The 15,770-nt window shown below is 36.1% G+C and overlaps 1 protein-coding gene across 2 annotated transcripts in view; it reads left to right on the forward strand.

The window, feature by feature from the left end:
* The window catches only part of TMEM200A (transmembrane protein 200A), a 52,075-nt gene that overhangs the window by 15,270 nt on the left and 21,035 nt on the right, over positions 1 to 15,770 (forward strand). Inside the window, exon 2 of one of the 2 annotated variants that reach the window (XM_072333668.1) lies at positions 3,066 to 3,135. The exons of the other annotated variant lie outside the window; for it this stretch is intronic. The gene's annotated coding sequence lies outside the window, so the exon portion shown is untranslated. The remainder of the gene's footprint in view (positions 1 to 3,065; positions 3,136 to 15,770) is intronic. 2 annotated transcript variants of the gene reach the window in all.

A 15,770-nucleotide genomic window follows, 5' to 3' on the forward strand; every position in this document is an offset into this window, starting at 1 on the left:
GTTAAATTTCATTTTTCTTGTGAACTGAGGGCATCAGTGAAGGGTGAAAGTAGAAGAAGAATATGAAAGATTACATCTTTAGTAGATATTCTTGAAAAATATCTGCAGGGGGAAGACAAGAACTGCTGAAGAATGACAAATTTTTGTAACTGTTTTTTCATTCTAATATTTGGGGGATAAAAGGAAAGCAAGTCATATTGTGTGTATTTTTTTCCCCCAGTGAACTATGGGAGATTTCATTATGCTTAGTTTGACTTTAACTACAAAAGCTATTCATCTGGAGTACGTGCAACTATAATGATTGTTAACCGTGGCTCTGTTTTACATTGAAGTGCTGAGAGCAGAGAAAGTAGGAGGTTTTATGGTGACAACATCAAGCACTCTTGATGTGGAAACTCAATTTTCTCATATTGATTTAAAAATTGACCTTCTAGGTTTACATAGTTTTCCTGCAAATCTAATAATTTACATTTAATATGTGTAATTTAAATATTTTGATAACTGTATACTCTGATCTTTCACTTACACTGTTAGCTTATTGCTAGACTTTCCTATCAGAGATGCTTGGACTTAATACGCTTGCCCCAGATCTAAGCTAATGTTAGGAAACAGCGAGTGGACAGCAGTGGAGCATAAAGATTTTTCCCTCAGAACTGTTCACTTCATGTCCAATTTAATCAAGTGGGTTTATAAAGATTTTGTCAATCACGCCAAGCCATGCTAAAAGATAACTCCTATTGGATGAATGTGGATAAGCCAATGGATTTCAGAATGTGAGGACAGGCATAAGGAGTGATTTATCTTGCACTTGCTTTAGGATGCAGCTTCTTCAGACAAGTGGCTGGACTTGATACCAGCATGTGAAAGGTAGAACTGTTAGTTTTCAGAAGAGCCCTTCATCTAATAGCTGGCTGTGCAAAATGTGGTTGGTTCTGTCTACACATTGCGATGTCAGACATTTTAATTATCTGCTTAACTTGCATCATGCCATCTGGAGAAAGTACTACCTCTGCAAAAAGAAATATAGAAGAGATGTTTTATCCATGGCGGTAGGACTTTGCTTTGTTGTTATTGTTTGTTTTTGTTAGCTGTAGCTCAGAGTTCAGGTTACAGCATCTGATTGCATGATGTAATTATGCCCAGAGGCTAAAATTCTGGTTGTAATGAAGGGATGAAAGACTTACTATGGACTGCTCAAAAGATGTTGGTTCTCTATTCAGAGGCTTGACAACAGAGACTATCTGATGATTGTTGTAAACTATATGCTAATTATGTTTTAAGCCCAGGTGTTAGGTAATACATGCTAGCTTCATTTGTAAAGCTTCTGGTTTTATCTGAACATTAGGATTTAGTCATTAATTTTCATTTTTTTAAATCTCCACATTCACTGATTATTAATATAATGTGCATTTTATTTCTACTCCTGTAAAAGCTATACTACCTTTCACCTATAGCAGGTATTAACTTGGTACAGTGTCTTTAGCTTTTGTATATACTAATGTTTATCACCAAACCAACCTGTTCAGTACTATACTGTGTGAAACCCTTCAGGTCTTGGGACAAAAAACTGAGTCATGACAAGTAGAAGCAAGGGAAACTAAGAAGAAGAGTGAGAACCCATACTGAGTTAGTAATATTAGTAGGTCTTTGTTCTCCCTGTAATGAAATGTTGTTTTGCTCATATTTTTAAGGTGTCCTACTATATACTGCTTACATTTAGTGGACTTTAGTATTTGCTTTGTTTTAAGGTTGCTTTGGATTAGGACCTTATCATCAGTCTTAAGCAGAACATTTCTCTGGGACCATCAGACAATGTGAGGCTTCTATTGTATACCTCGGAATATCATTCTAACAGTATTTTAGTGTAACTTCAATAAAAACCATCACAGGATTTTTCCTGTTTTCTATGTGGAAGTGAGGAACTTACAAGCCCTATTTCCAAGAATTTGAATATGCATGCTAACACAGAAAAATAACCTCAGGTTTTGTGTTGAAGTCTGGAAGCAAGCCAAAATAAGGCTTTTAGTTTACAGAAGCGTATGACAAACCTAGGTTAAAAGGATATTCAGAGAAAATATTTCTGTGATCACACTATAATTAATTGCAGTCAGCTTGCTGAGCATGAAAATACACTACTGGTCCAAGTCATTTTATGATTCTAGGATACATCTTTTAACTAATATTGAGGATTTGTTTCACAGGATAGTAACTGCACTGTTAGAGAAAGTGAGAATGTGGGGAGAGAGTTCAGGGGAACTACAGGTAGATTCTTTTCTTCTGGAGAACGTACACAGATGTCTTGAGGAGGAAAAGGGGTTGTCTTCTGTGATCCCCAGACCTTGGTGAATGAAAGGCACTATCGAATTCTTCTTTATTTACTTCTTTAGAATTAAACTTTTTAGGCAAATTGAAAATATTTAGTGATAAGAAAAAAATAATGTGCTTAAAATTTAAGAAACAAATACTTCTATTTCAGATACGGACTGCTGGTTTTTGGTTTTGTTACATTTTTTTGGTAACATAGTGTTGATTAATGAATAAGCTCCTAGGTGCCATTGTGCCTGTGGGTTACCTGCTGCTAGTAACCTAATGGCTAAATCATTTGCATACACTGAAAATGGTAGAAACTTTACACAGGACTACTTACAAACATATTTATTCAACTTCTTGTTCAAGTGTCTCCTTTTAACAACTTTGACAAGACAGAATGAGTCATTCTTTCAAATAAAATACCAGTTTAGAAACATCATGTAGCTCATCTGTTTTGTTGATAAGCAAAACCATATGAAATTCTGCATATGATTAGATCTGCCAGTTTCTGTGGAGTGACAGAACTTTTCCCCACCATTCAAACAGTAGAATAGAAAACTGTAGTATTCTGGGCTCACTTCTGCAAGTTCTTGCCAGTTCTAGCAGCCTTTTGTCGCATTAAAAAAAAGAGTCACTTTGATTTTTAAAGGAGGCAATTTAAGGAATTTAGGTTCACTAAGGGCATTCTCCTTCTGTCAGTAATGAACAAATTCCTAAATCCAAATTGTAAGACTGTAATTTTATTTTACGTACAGTGTACAGCAGCTCTGAAGAATTTACTGTAATAGTTCTATGACCTCAAAATGAAGAAGAAAGCTACTGCAGGTAAGTAGACACTTACAAATTAGGCTCTCTGTAGAAGTTTATGCTAAATTTGTAAACATGAAACATTCTTTTGTCACTATAGAAATAATAATTTAAGTTCCATAATTCCTTTGGGTACGTTAAAATGAGTCTTTTACTTTTCAGGGTTATGAAAAGATCAGCATTTTTAAGTTCCACAGCAATTATCATTGTATTCTTTAATAAGCCAATTTAATGCTGAAGCATGAATGTTTAAAAATGAATAACAAGAATGGATCTCTTAGGGTTTGAAATGGACAGCCTCCAAAGACTCCTAAGCTTATAAATAATAAACCCTTGTAGCAGTTATTTTGAAAAGGCAGCAAGGCAAACATCAGGCATTACTGACAAGGAAAAAAAAAATTGAGTCACATATAACATTCCGATTCCATTTGAACTGATGGAAGCTTCCTGTTGGGTTGAATTTAAGATTTAACCTATTGTCTTGTTATGTACTTTCAAAGCACACATCTGAACATTCAGATAACTAATTTCATAGACAGATGATTGAAAGTTATGCAGAGCTTACAAAACATAGTTGGTGGACAGATGGAAAATCTGAAGGAGAATGTTAACCCTAGCACTTGCCCTACCACTCCCTCAATAAAGTCTTCTCCCAGCTGTGGTCTGGGAGAACATTTAACAGTTCAGTAACTAAATGGCTGAACAAAGCATGAGTTTCTTCAACTTACAGCATACCTTGACTTATCTCTGTGTTTTGTCTGGAGTAAATAAGATGGGTTGCTTTATTATTCCCTTCTAAAATCCTTGGCAGTGTTACAGGGAGAGGTGAGCTCCTCTTGGCATGGATTATTATTATTATTTTTTTTAATGGAAAGTGTAGTATGGGGCATGTGAGAAGACCTTGATGTTACTTAAGCAATGTTGATATGTCTGCAGGATTGAAGGCATCTATGCATCAGATTTAAGCAAACTGTTAAGGGCTGTTAGGGATGGCCATTGCCCCCAGCAGTTCCAGAGTCTGGCAGATCCTTCTGCCCAGCATTTTGTGCCCAGCCTGGGCTGTCCTGAAACCCTTAGGTCTCTCTCCTAGACCAGTGGGCGCGGCTGCTGCTTTCTCTTTTGTAGGTTCCATTGCTGGTAAGGCTGAATGCTTACTTCTGGGATATGCACTCAGTCACATCCAGTCATAACACTTCTGTAGGCAGAGTGCTGCCTTCAGCAGCTACCCACATACTGTACTTCCAGGAGTGACGTAACAGACAAGTCTCTTAAAATCCCAGAACCCTATGATTCTTCCTCCTTTTGGCTAGTAGAGACTGACTTACCCAAATCTGCTCGCCAATCCCCCCAGTTGCTTGCACTTTATCTTTGACTGGATAAGGTTAAATGGAGGAGATTCTTTTGTTCTGTTTCCTTGATCTCCTCTTGACTGTCAAGCACAGATTCAGAAGCATGGGAAACATTATAGTGGTTACAGTGCTAATTGATGCCAGCTCCTAACATTTTTGGCATAACAGATCTCTATCTCAGATCTTACATTTCTTCCACTAAAACTGGCACCCAGTATGGTTCATATCCTAAATAGGAGGAAAAAAAAAAAAAAAAAAAAAAAAGAAAGTTGAATAAAATAAATCAAGAAAGCACATAGCACAGATATGACGGACAGGATTAGGGGCACACTGAACCAAATATAGAGAGTATGAGGAAAGGTAAAGTGTGTAGAGATCCAACTGTCTCCTAAAGGACTAACAAAGAAACATGGCAGTATAATTTGAGTGATCCTTGGCAACTAAGAGAGAGGCAGTCAGACCCTTCCTGAGGAAGGAGGGAGATGTTGGCAGATGCTAATGCAAAGATGGCACCTAGGGAAGTGAAGGACTGTGAGGAGGCAACTTCTTCTACAAAAGCATTAAAAGGCATTCAAAGGAAACATCTGAAATGCTGTGTGACTTGTTTTTGAGCCTCCTCGGGGATTTTATAATCTGTGAGTTTAATCAGCATTTTGTGCTGTGTGTTACAAGATGTATTTTCTTAGGTTTAGAAGGCATCCATACTAACAGTAAGTACACAGGTTAAGTGGCACTGCTCAATTTTACTTCAGCAGTTTGTAATAGAAATAGTAAGAGTGATTTCCTATGAGGAATATTTCCAATATTCCTGCATTGAACGGAATGTAAATCACAGCAGAATTTCTTCTGTTGTATAGTTGTATTCTGTAGTGGACACAGCAACAGAATATAGCCCCAACTGGGGAAGTACTGATTATGTTTGAAGAACCAAGTTTCAGCCACATCTTATTAATATCTTTGTTATGGGGGAGTTTTGTTTAGAATTTCTTCCTTTGTTGGGTTGGGTTTTTTCCTCATCTCAGTAGGTAACCTGTATTTCAAGCCATACATATTCTCTCAGTTGGGGATTTTTATGATAGTAGGATGCAGATGTTTTGTACTTGAATTCATTTTCAGATGTAACTATTTTGATAAGCAGCATTCAGAGACTTTACATTGTTGCCTAAGTGTTTTTTTTATTTTTGCAAATGTAGAATGGAATCTTGAATTCTGAGACACTATCAAAAATAATAAATCAGGTGTGACTGTTTATTCGCTAACACAGATTAATTGAATAATAAGCAAACAATGTGAACGTTTGTGGTTGCTCTGTATATATTTAAAAAATCCTGTTAACAACAGAAAAAAGTATCTTCTTAGAGACAGACATTATCTCCTTTTTTTTACTAACTTTCAGGGCTAGTTTAAGGTTAATGTATGGCTGCTTTATTCTAGTAAGTAAATGCTTCATAGTAGGCTTTTCATTACCTCTGATTTCTTCTAATTTTCACTTTTCATTCTTCTGATTAGGTATGCTCTGTTATCTTAATTTGTTATAGTACTTGCCTCATTTAAATGCATATGAAACATCTTCTTGGCTAAAGGAAACTGTCTATCTCAGACACTGCCAAGGGTTTCCTAGCAGGGAGTATAGGGAGTACATGATTCAGTCATAGGCATCATGGAGGACTTGGACCCATCTGTGTAGAAGATTTGCTTCTTAGCACAAGTGAGACTGCTTAAGACATCTGACTGTTGGAAAAACAGATTGCTAGAAAGACTGATAGAGTTACTTGGTGGAGACGTGGAGAGAGGTTAGACCAGATTGGGCAGTGACTTTCAGTAGCAGTCTGTCAAAGCTTTATGAGTTTTGGAGATGTGAGCATATGGTGGGATGAGAACAATGGGATTTGGCCTCATAAAGTTACCTTTCCACTAAAACTGTAATTAGTTTTATTTTTAAAAGTCAGTCCATTTTGTCTCCTGAATTTATAATTGTGGTTTACAGCATGTGATCATTGGTCTGCAAGGGGAGTGGGAAAAACGGGCTATGTACAAGTTCTAAGACATTCATGAATGATGAATAGGAAAACAAATTCCAGACAAGGTAGCAGTGGAAAAAAAATAAAAATAAAAATTAGGCATCTGGGAACATTAAATGTTCAAAAATCACTGATCTTGAAGATGGATATCTTGGTAGCTGAATTACAGGAGCTCAGGCTTTCTTCTTCCTTGCCTTAGTCTTTCCTAAGCAATTTAGCTTTTGAAAATGGGATTTGTTATTTGCCTTTTGTCTGGAAGTTCAATAGACTAATACTGCATCATGCAGTTACTTAAGCCTTTTCCTGGAAAACGTACTTTTTAATTTCCAATTTTTTGGCACAAGTGATTATGGTGTACTTCTAGCTCAAATACATATTGTCTGTGTATTCAAAAATATGAGGAGACAAAAAAGCATTGGAAATCAGTGCCTAGTGCCTGTTTCAAATGTTGGAACTTGAGTGCTCTTGTAAAACAAAAAGTGTTAACATTTTCTATGTCACTGTAGGGAAAAAAAAATCTTAAAATCTGCAATCTGAAAAAATTACGTAGGAAACAAGATCTTACTGTACAATCAAAAAATGGCAAATACATACAAAATTCACAAAATTAAAAAAGGCCATTTTCAATTTCTTTTTAGCTGTTAATTTAACGAGTAAAACAAGTATTAGAAAATATTGTGGGTTTTTGGTTTTTTCCTCTTTCTTTAGCCATGGTTAAGTTTTAAGAGGTTTCATCAAGACTTTGGCCTTGCCCTGATTCCTGTGTGCTTTGAGAAGTCAGCATAACCAGCTTCCTTTCCCCACGACGTGTTGCAGGCTGAAAATTTCAAATTACCTAGAGCCAAAGTGCACAACCCATTACACTGTTGATCCCTGACAGTTTATAGGCTAACCCTGTATCAGTTATTATAGTAGTTTTGCTACTGCTTTCAATTGGAGGTCATCTAGGATTGTTATCATTCTGTGCTGACCTCAGTTTCAAGTGATATTTTATTTGTTAACATTTTTCCCATGTCAAGTGTTTGCAGTTATACACAGAGTATTTTATATAAATTGAAGCAACTTTCATAATCAGAAAACTGAATATTGTTACCAGTGTCAAAGGTGGGATATGGAAGTGCACAGCAGTTATCAGTTACAGTTGGGGTAGGTACAGGGGACATCTGTCAGTGCCAAGGATATTTGTGATGATATAAAGGCAGTTGTGGGATTGTGAATTTAATGATAGCCTTTCACCTGTGTCTGGAGGTGGCATCTGTTTCCTCCATCTGTTCTATTCCTCTGCTTATCATCCCACATATGATCCCAGGGTGGAAGCTCAAAATAAGGAACAAAAAGGACTTTAATGGAATTTCAGTTAATAGTGCTTTGAAGTCCCCATGCAGCAGGTGGAGTTTCAGTGGATGCATATGGCCTTCTCTGAAGGGGAAGTCATTTTCCCTTTGAGATCATCCATTTGGTGGAGCTTCCTGATTTGAAGTAGTGTTGCTTAAAATTCCAGTCTTCATAAAACCCAGCAAACTGGAATACACAAAAATTTTGGCAATCGGGAGTAGCTCGAAGTGAGAGAACAATGGGATACATTAAGGGAAAATAACTGGTCACTGCCATAAATATCTTCAGCACTTCTAATAAATCTGCCATAGTTGGGCAGCAACTTTCCAGTTCTTGGCAAGCTTGTAGGATGTTCCATAGTAAAGACAAGAATTTGGAAAAGTTCAGGGAGCAGTCTTGGCTGCAATCTGTGACAGGTGGTAATACATGCATCTGAAAATGGTTTATGTGTTGTAAGGATGTTTCCGAAGAGCAGCATGATCCAGGGAGAGCGAAATCGCATTTCATAAAAACAGTTGATTTTTCTTAACCAGACAAATGTCAGTCCTGTGCAGCATTTTTCTTTCTTTTGACAGAAATTGTGTGATTTATAACATGAGTCATTCCATACATGCAGTATTTTGGTTAAAAAAGTCACTTTTACGTGTGAAACATTTCACTCAGATTCGGTGTTGACAATAATATGAAAGAAGAGTTGCTGTAGTGTCTCTTTTCATCATCTTTTTATTTAACCATTGTCAAAAATTTGTAATGAGGTGAAACTAAAATAGGGTATTCTATGTGTATATTAAACAGCGTTATTGCTATTTAATGCGTTTGCAAGAAAGGTGGTTTAGATTTATTTTTTTTAAAGCAACTGTGTGAGATCCATACTAAATACAGCAAGTGGTTTTGGCATAAATTAATAACTAAAAAACAGAATTGGAAGCAGCCAAAATAATTTTGGTGCTTTGAAAAGAAAACCTTTTTCTTTATGGCTGTCAATAACATGACTCATCTTTCACGTTACTGTTGCCACTGTTGAAATGCTTCACTGGCTTCAGCACTGTGCTCACATCCACTCTTTGGTCTCCATTAACATTCAACAAATGTTGATCAATGTATGGGTGTCGCTGTTTCTGTATGGAGGCATTCTAGTTACACACCTTCGCTTTATATGCACTTCTATATCAGATACCATTTTGTCAGACTGCCCCTCTGCTACCATTTGTCACAAAAATGATAGAACACTGGTGGGAAGGCTCACTCTCTTCTGCCATACCACTGACCAACATCCTCCTCTGATGTCCTAGGCCAGCATAATAAAATAGGAGGTGATATTTTTAGGGCAGTTCTCATATTTTTAAGCTGCTGATAAGATGCATTAAAAGTCTTTTGTTTGACACAAATACTTTAGGTTGATTATGATTTTGGTGAGAAAGCCAAAAGTTATTTATATGAAAGTCCAAACACTTTCCATATTGCTATATTTTCAGGATTGCTGCAGGCCAGCTGTGCCTAAAGTTTCTCAGCATAAAGGCAGCTAAAAATTTGGAATGCTGAAGTGTGTTGCAGGTGTTGCTGAATGTCCTCTACAAAATAGCTATACTTTGTTTTTGAAAAACTGTACCACTGTTAAAAAATTTCATTCCTGTATGCCTCATTTTTTCTTTGCCTGTGTTGTGTTGTCCACCTTTTATTGTAGTTTCCAAGTTATGACAGTGTGTGTGAAAGGAATGATTCAGAATATCTACATAATAAACTTTCAAAACTTTCAACCTGCAAGTGAAGGTGTCTTGCCCTGTTAAGGTCAATGGCAACTGATGTTAGAGTTTTACCCAGTTGTCTCACAGCCACCTTTAGTTCTTGTGACTAAGTCATTCTATCTAATTTATTGTTTTGATGATGGCTCATAAATCAAGATTTCATTTCACAAATATGGAATAGAACAACCCTTAGGTGACACTGTGTAGTGCCTCTGAATGCTATTTAAAATAATTAGAAATTGAACCAGAAACCTTTGTTCCCTGTTGAGAGAACGTTTGTAAATATATTTTCTCATTATCCAAGAGATCTCATCATTAGTGTCTTCTGACCACAAGATAGTTATTTGGTATTCATACCCTGCTTCATGGTAGATGGAAAAACTTGATATCATTTAATATCATTTTGTATTCTTTGCACATTCAAGATTTAAATAAAAGCAAATCATAATTTTATATGCACTTAGAAAAGTAGAATTGCACTTCTAATTGAACAGTATTTCTCTTTTTAATTTAGTTTAGATAAATTATATTAAGAACAATCCTATCAGACAGTTCCAGATCAAATTATACTTGCCTTACTAATGCAGAATTCCTGTTGAAAACTGTGCATTGAGTAAGGGCAACATTTGCTTAAACATAAATCTTTGAAAAATGTTCTGATTTACAGCAGGTGATTTCAGAGATAGGAAAGAAAAAGAGAGATAAAAATTATACCTATTACTTTGCCTTCCATTTGGAGATAATTAAGTTCAGAGTTACTGAAACAGCATCAGCTATGTTACAGGGTGCCTTCCACACCAGAAGATGAAATTAATCAGTCATTGCCATATTAAGTTAAAATGAATTAGATGCAGATAAACCCTGTGCTTTCATTAGTCACGTCAAGATGCAAATATGAAGATATATATCTTTGCATAACTGCTCACAGATAAACAAAATAATTAAATTCACTGTTGTTATGCAACAGATTTTCTCTTAAGTACCTGTTATTTGATTTATGAGAATACACAGTAGCTTCTTTATCTGTATTTTCGCTATGTTGATAAGAGAATTTAATTTTCGTTAATCTGAGGTGTCTGGACTCAGGCAGTGACTAAAGAAAATGTATGTGTTTATGCTTAATGCAATGAGTCCATCTAAATCTCTCTGCCTGTAGATTTATCTTAGTTTTAATAATGTTCTCCTGAGAGTATAGTATATGATCTGCTCTTAGAACTTTGCAAGTGTTAGTCAGAATGATGCACGTTTTGTCCAGTGATTAGGAACTGAACACAAGTTTTATTCTGTATCTGTTCAGAGGATTTAACTAATTCATGTCAAAACAAAATTAATTTTGAGCTTTTGCTTTGGGATACCTCTAGCAACAGAAAATGTGTAAAAATCACCCATTAATTTATCATAAGTGATTCAAAATTTAATTGTTTTATTATTCTACTGTCAACTTAAGGGAATGCAAAATGGGAAGGAGTGCATTTCTGCATTGTAGTGGTCGTGATGTACATAATCAGATGTGAAATCCTGAACTGCCTGGTGGACAGCAAAGAATCACAGTCAGCTTATCTGCTCCATAGTTTACAGTCTAGCTTCGACAAAAGAGCTACTGCTGATGGATAGCAACTGGTAGTGAAAGAGGCAAAAACAGGATTTAGAATGGCAGTGGGAGCATTTTCATGAGAACTGTTCTCATAAAGGACAAAATTATTGGAACTACTGGAAAGACTGGTCCTAAGATGTAATGGACATGTAAGAAGAAAAGGTGAACATGTACAAATTGATGAGGAAAAAGAGGGAAAGACATGGAGCTTAATTAGGGGAAGGTCAAGGTAAGCAGGAAAAGGCTCTGCCTTTTTTCAAAGGGTGACTGGGTGCTTGAATTTTGAGTGGTCCTGTGTAGAGCCAGGAGCTTGACTCAAAATTCCTTGTGGATCCCTTCCAACTTTAGATATTCTTATAGAATATCGTTGAGATAGCCTTGAAGGTGTTTTCTCTTCACTCACGTGAGAACCAGACTACAGTAAATAAATAAGAACTAGTCAAAGGAAACTATACTTCATATTTCGAGTTTGAAATAAAAAAACTCAGTAACCTTCAAAAAAATCAGATAATTACTGAGAGTATTTCTAGCAAACAAACTCACTTTACATTATAAGAAAAATAGCTAGGGAGAAATTTGTTTACTGTGGTTTGTATGCATTGCAACTCCTGGCGCTAGGCTTCTTGCAAGTGTTATGTGATAGGCATAAGATGAGTGTTAGTGTGCTGCTGTCATAATTGACCACTGTAGTTTTCAAAAATAAGGTTTAGGAAAATGATCAAGATTCTATCTGCATTATAGTCAAGTTGCCACAGATTTATCTGTTACAGCTGGATAATTGTCCTGAACTTGGATTTTAATACAGCAGATATACATGCTTTCATTATGTTATTATCAACTTGTAGTCTAGAATATAAGACGTTGTGTATTCTTGGTTATGAAGGAATCAGGTCCTTATGGTTAGAGAAGGACTTCAAGCCATTTAGAGTTTGTTGAAGATAGCTATGAATGTTAGCTGAATAAAAACATCTTCAGGATTTGGAAAGACTAGTCTTGGGTCTTGGTTTTCTTTCTATGTAATCATAGTTAATTATAGTTGTTAAACATGTTAAATGGTTCCAGAAGATAACTGAGGTGAGAGTAAGGAAATACAGGGCAGCATGGAGAAAAATCAAAATCCCAAATAATCTAGAAATCAGCAAAAGGAAACAAGCATGATTAATGTAGCTCTGTTTCAACTGTGTGTGACAGAATCAAGAGTTTTCCACAAATGTCCTCATCGATCAGTAAAAAAGTAAATTGCAGAAACTGTGTAAATTTTAATGCCTCCCGTCCATTTGAAAGAACCACTCCCATTCAATAGCACTTGCTTATGTGAGCTCCTTAGCATCTCTAAGTAGATCTTTTATATAAAAAACATCAGCAAGATTTCTCAGGGAAAGTAATAGGAAATTATTAGGATCCAGCCCTCATGGATCCAATCCAGTCCTGATTTCCTGTTGAATTGGCATCAGTCTGCAAGTTATGGAGGGTATTGCTTCCACCCAGTAATATAGGGAACATTTTAGATTGTAAGGAGGGCAAGGTCAGCTTCAATATTCAGATTCTTGATGTTCAGCATGCATTTAAATGCATTGGTGGATCGACCAATCAAGTGCTCAGAGAATTTAGAAAATGATGAATCTCTCCTGTTTAATACCATTGGGAATTCAGAAAGAAATCATTACAAATTATTTCATTAGAAAGAGAAACAGCAGTGAGCTATTTCAACATCAGATGCAGCTTGTCTCAAAAATGTAGTTGGGTTCAACTGTCTCAGAAAATGTGGCACAAAAACAAATGAGGACAAACTATCCAGGAGTAAAATGGAGCTGGAAGCAAGGAGAGTATTTCTAGATGTCAAGTCAGGGTGATCCCAGTGGGAAAAATACTCTTAAAATAGAGGTAGTAGAATAATTAAAAGATACTACAAAATGATACTGATTTCAGTGTAATGAACTTGACATCTTTTCTGGTCTTGAACATTTTAAAACAACATCTGGTGATATCTTTATTATCAGTAAATGAACTAAACTACTTGTTTTCTCTCTAGATTTTAGTTTGACTGTAGGAGCAGCATTGACGAGAGATTGATATGGTACAAAACATGAGTTTCTTTTTAATTTTGTTTGGAAAAAGAACACAATTAATGGTTACTGAGCAGCTGAATATTAAATGTGAAGTGATTCTTATGAAGAAGATGGTGTCTAGGGGCCAGCTTGAATATTTCAGCAAAGCAGCCTCAGTAAGGAAAAATTTGTTTATACTCCTTTTGTTTAAACAGATAAAAACTAATATGCTCTACTGTATCTCTTGTGTAATCAATTGTTTGACAATAGAAAGATTCATAGTTTTGAATTTTCATATATTTCAACATTCCTGTTACTAAGCATGTTAATAATATTGATGCCAACTCACCAGGATGAATATTCAGCTGACAGATAGCTTGTGAAGAAACTATTGCTGCTGCTTGTACTTCACAGTAATGTTTGATAATAGTGTTTTTCAAGAGCATTTATGATTTATTAGTCTTTTTTCCTTCTTTGAATATTTTCTAGAGAATTCTTCAGAACTTCACAGGTTGTGTATGGATTGCAAGGAAATGTGTTGTTGAAAATTGAAGGACCCTTCAGTTAGACTGGGTCTTTAGGAAAAGGTGTGATAAATCTTTGATAGTCACTTTGCTAATGCTTTCTGAATAAAGATTTTTACATGTATAAACATGCATCCTATGTTTTGTTGTTACACAAAGGCTACTCCAATTTAAAGGAGTAAATTTTAAATTTAGGCATAATTCAGCGTATTTTGAATCTGCTTTTAGTGCACAGTTCATCACGCTGGACTGCTGATAGAAATACTGAAAGCTAGAAAAAAATGTCTAAAATAATGGCAGCATCACCTTAAAAGCATATTATTTAAGCAAAAAATACAGCTGGCATATTGTTCTTTAAAATGGTTTTCTGTCTTTTTCTGTTAACAAAAAGTGATGTACCCTACAGCCCAGCTCAGTGGATAACAAGATGTGCATTCATCAGCTGATAGCTTACCTGAAGGTCTATGAACCAGTTCTTTGTAAAGCTGATATGTGAAGGCAGGACTGATGTTTAGGCTGGGCATACAAAGGAACTTTTTTTTTCCTCAGAGAGTGGTCAGGCACTGGAATAGGCTGCCCAGGGAAGTGGTGGAGTCGCCATTGCTGATAGTGTTCAAGAAGTGTCTAGATAGGGAGTTAGGAGATGTGGTTTAGGGGTTTTCTGTAGGTATGGTAAAGGGAGGACGGTTGGTCTAGATGATCTTATAGGTCCTTTTCAACCTTTTTAGCTTCAAGCTAAAGCTTGCCTTATTTGCTGGCTCAGACTCCAAAAGTATCATAAACTTCCAACTATTCTGGACACTCAATTTCCTTTTTGATTGAACGTTCAGATAACATCTGAAAAAGTTTCTGGATCATTCTCCAGAATTTTGCCCTAAGCTTTTTGTTACATTTTTTGGTCATGTCTTTGGAGAGGAAACACATTTGATGTTTTATAGATACTACTGGTGATAATCTCCTGATGATATTTTCATAGCTCTATTCTGGACATCCTAGAACATGATATTGACTAAGTTCTAGTATGCTGAGGTCTGTTTATGATTTTATGGTTAAGAAACATGAATCAGGACTTTTTAGCTTGAAACAGCATCTATAACTTACCCTTTCCATGAGCCAGTGGAGTAAACAGATTATTTGTCACCATCCCATGGGGCTAAAATCAACCCTCAAGACTTGGCACTTGTTGAATGTAACCTAGTTACATTATCAGTGAAATAAAGGCTCATAAAATTTGAGCTACAGTAGAACCACATTACTGTCAAGAATAAAAGAAATAAAAATGTAGATGAATAAAGATGTTCTGAATAGTATATACCTGTTGCAGCCTTATAGAAATCTAGATCTGTAAATCCCTCTCTGAAACATACGTTGAGTTCTTACCTGCCGTTCATTCATCTTGTTCGTATTGCCCTTGCTTTTTTAAAGCAGTATGCTTCTGTGATGACTGATTCAGTGAAGCACAGAAAGCTGATACAGGGCATATAGTTAAAGAGTGCTGCATCACAGATGCAAATGGGATACTGGATACTGTGTTCACTGTAAAGGAATGGAGAAAGATAAATGTAGCCTGCACTGATGAAAATCAGAACAGGACTGGATTAATCAGCATAGTGTGTATTAGGAGGAGGCCAGGGCAAGCCCAATTCAATTGAATTTCAGCATGTCACAGTTCTCCAAGCCAGAGTGTCTGTAATTAAATTCAAAAATCAATGTTAATGCTCATCTGGGTCACAAAGCTCAGATCAGAAGATAATCAGGAAGTGCTGGAAAATTGAAGGTTTCATAGAAATATTCTGCTGTCTGTATTTCATTTCTTCAGCCTTCCTCAGTAATATTTTTGGAACAAGTACTACTCTGTGGGGTAATGCAGTGAGGATTGTGATACTCAATAGGAACAGGTATCACTGCGTTTATTCAGGAGTATAAACAATAGCAGAATAAAACAGGGGGGAAGTAGGGCACTGCATCATGCAAGGATTGGGAATTTCCAAGGTGGAAAAAGGCTATACATTCACATCTCAACTTCCAGCTCCAAGA

Source organism: Excalfactoria chinensis, chromosome 3 (assembly GCF_039878825.1).
Source record: "Excalfactoria chinensis isolate bCotChi1 chromosome 3, bCotChi1.hap2, whole genome shotgun sequence".
Classification (NCBI taxonomy): Eukaryota; Metazoa; Chordata; class Aves; order Galliformes; family Phasianidae; genus Excalfactoria; species Excalfactoria chinensis.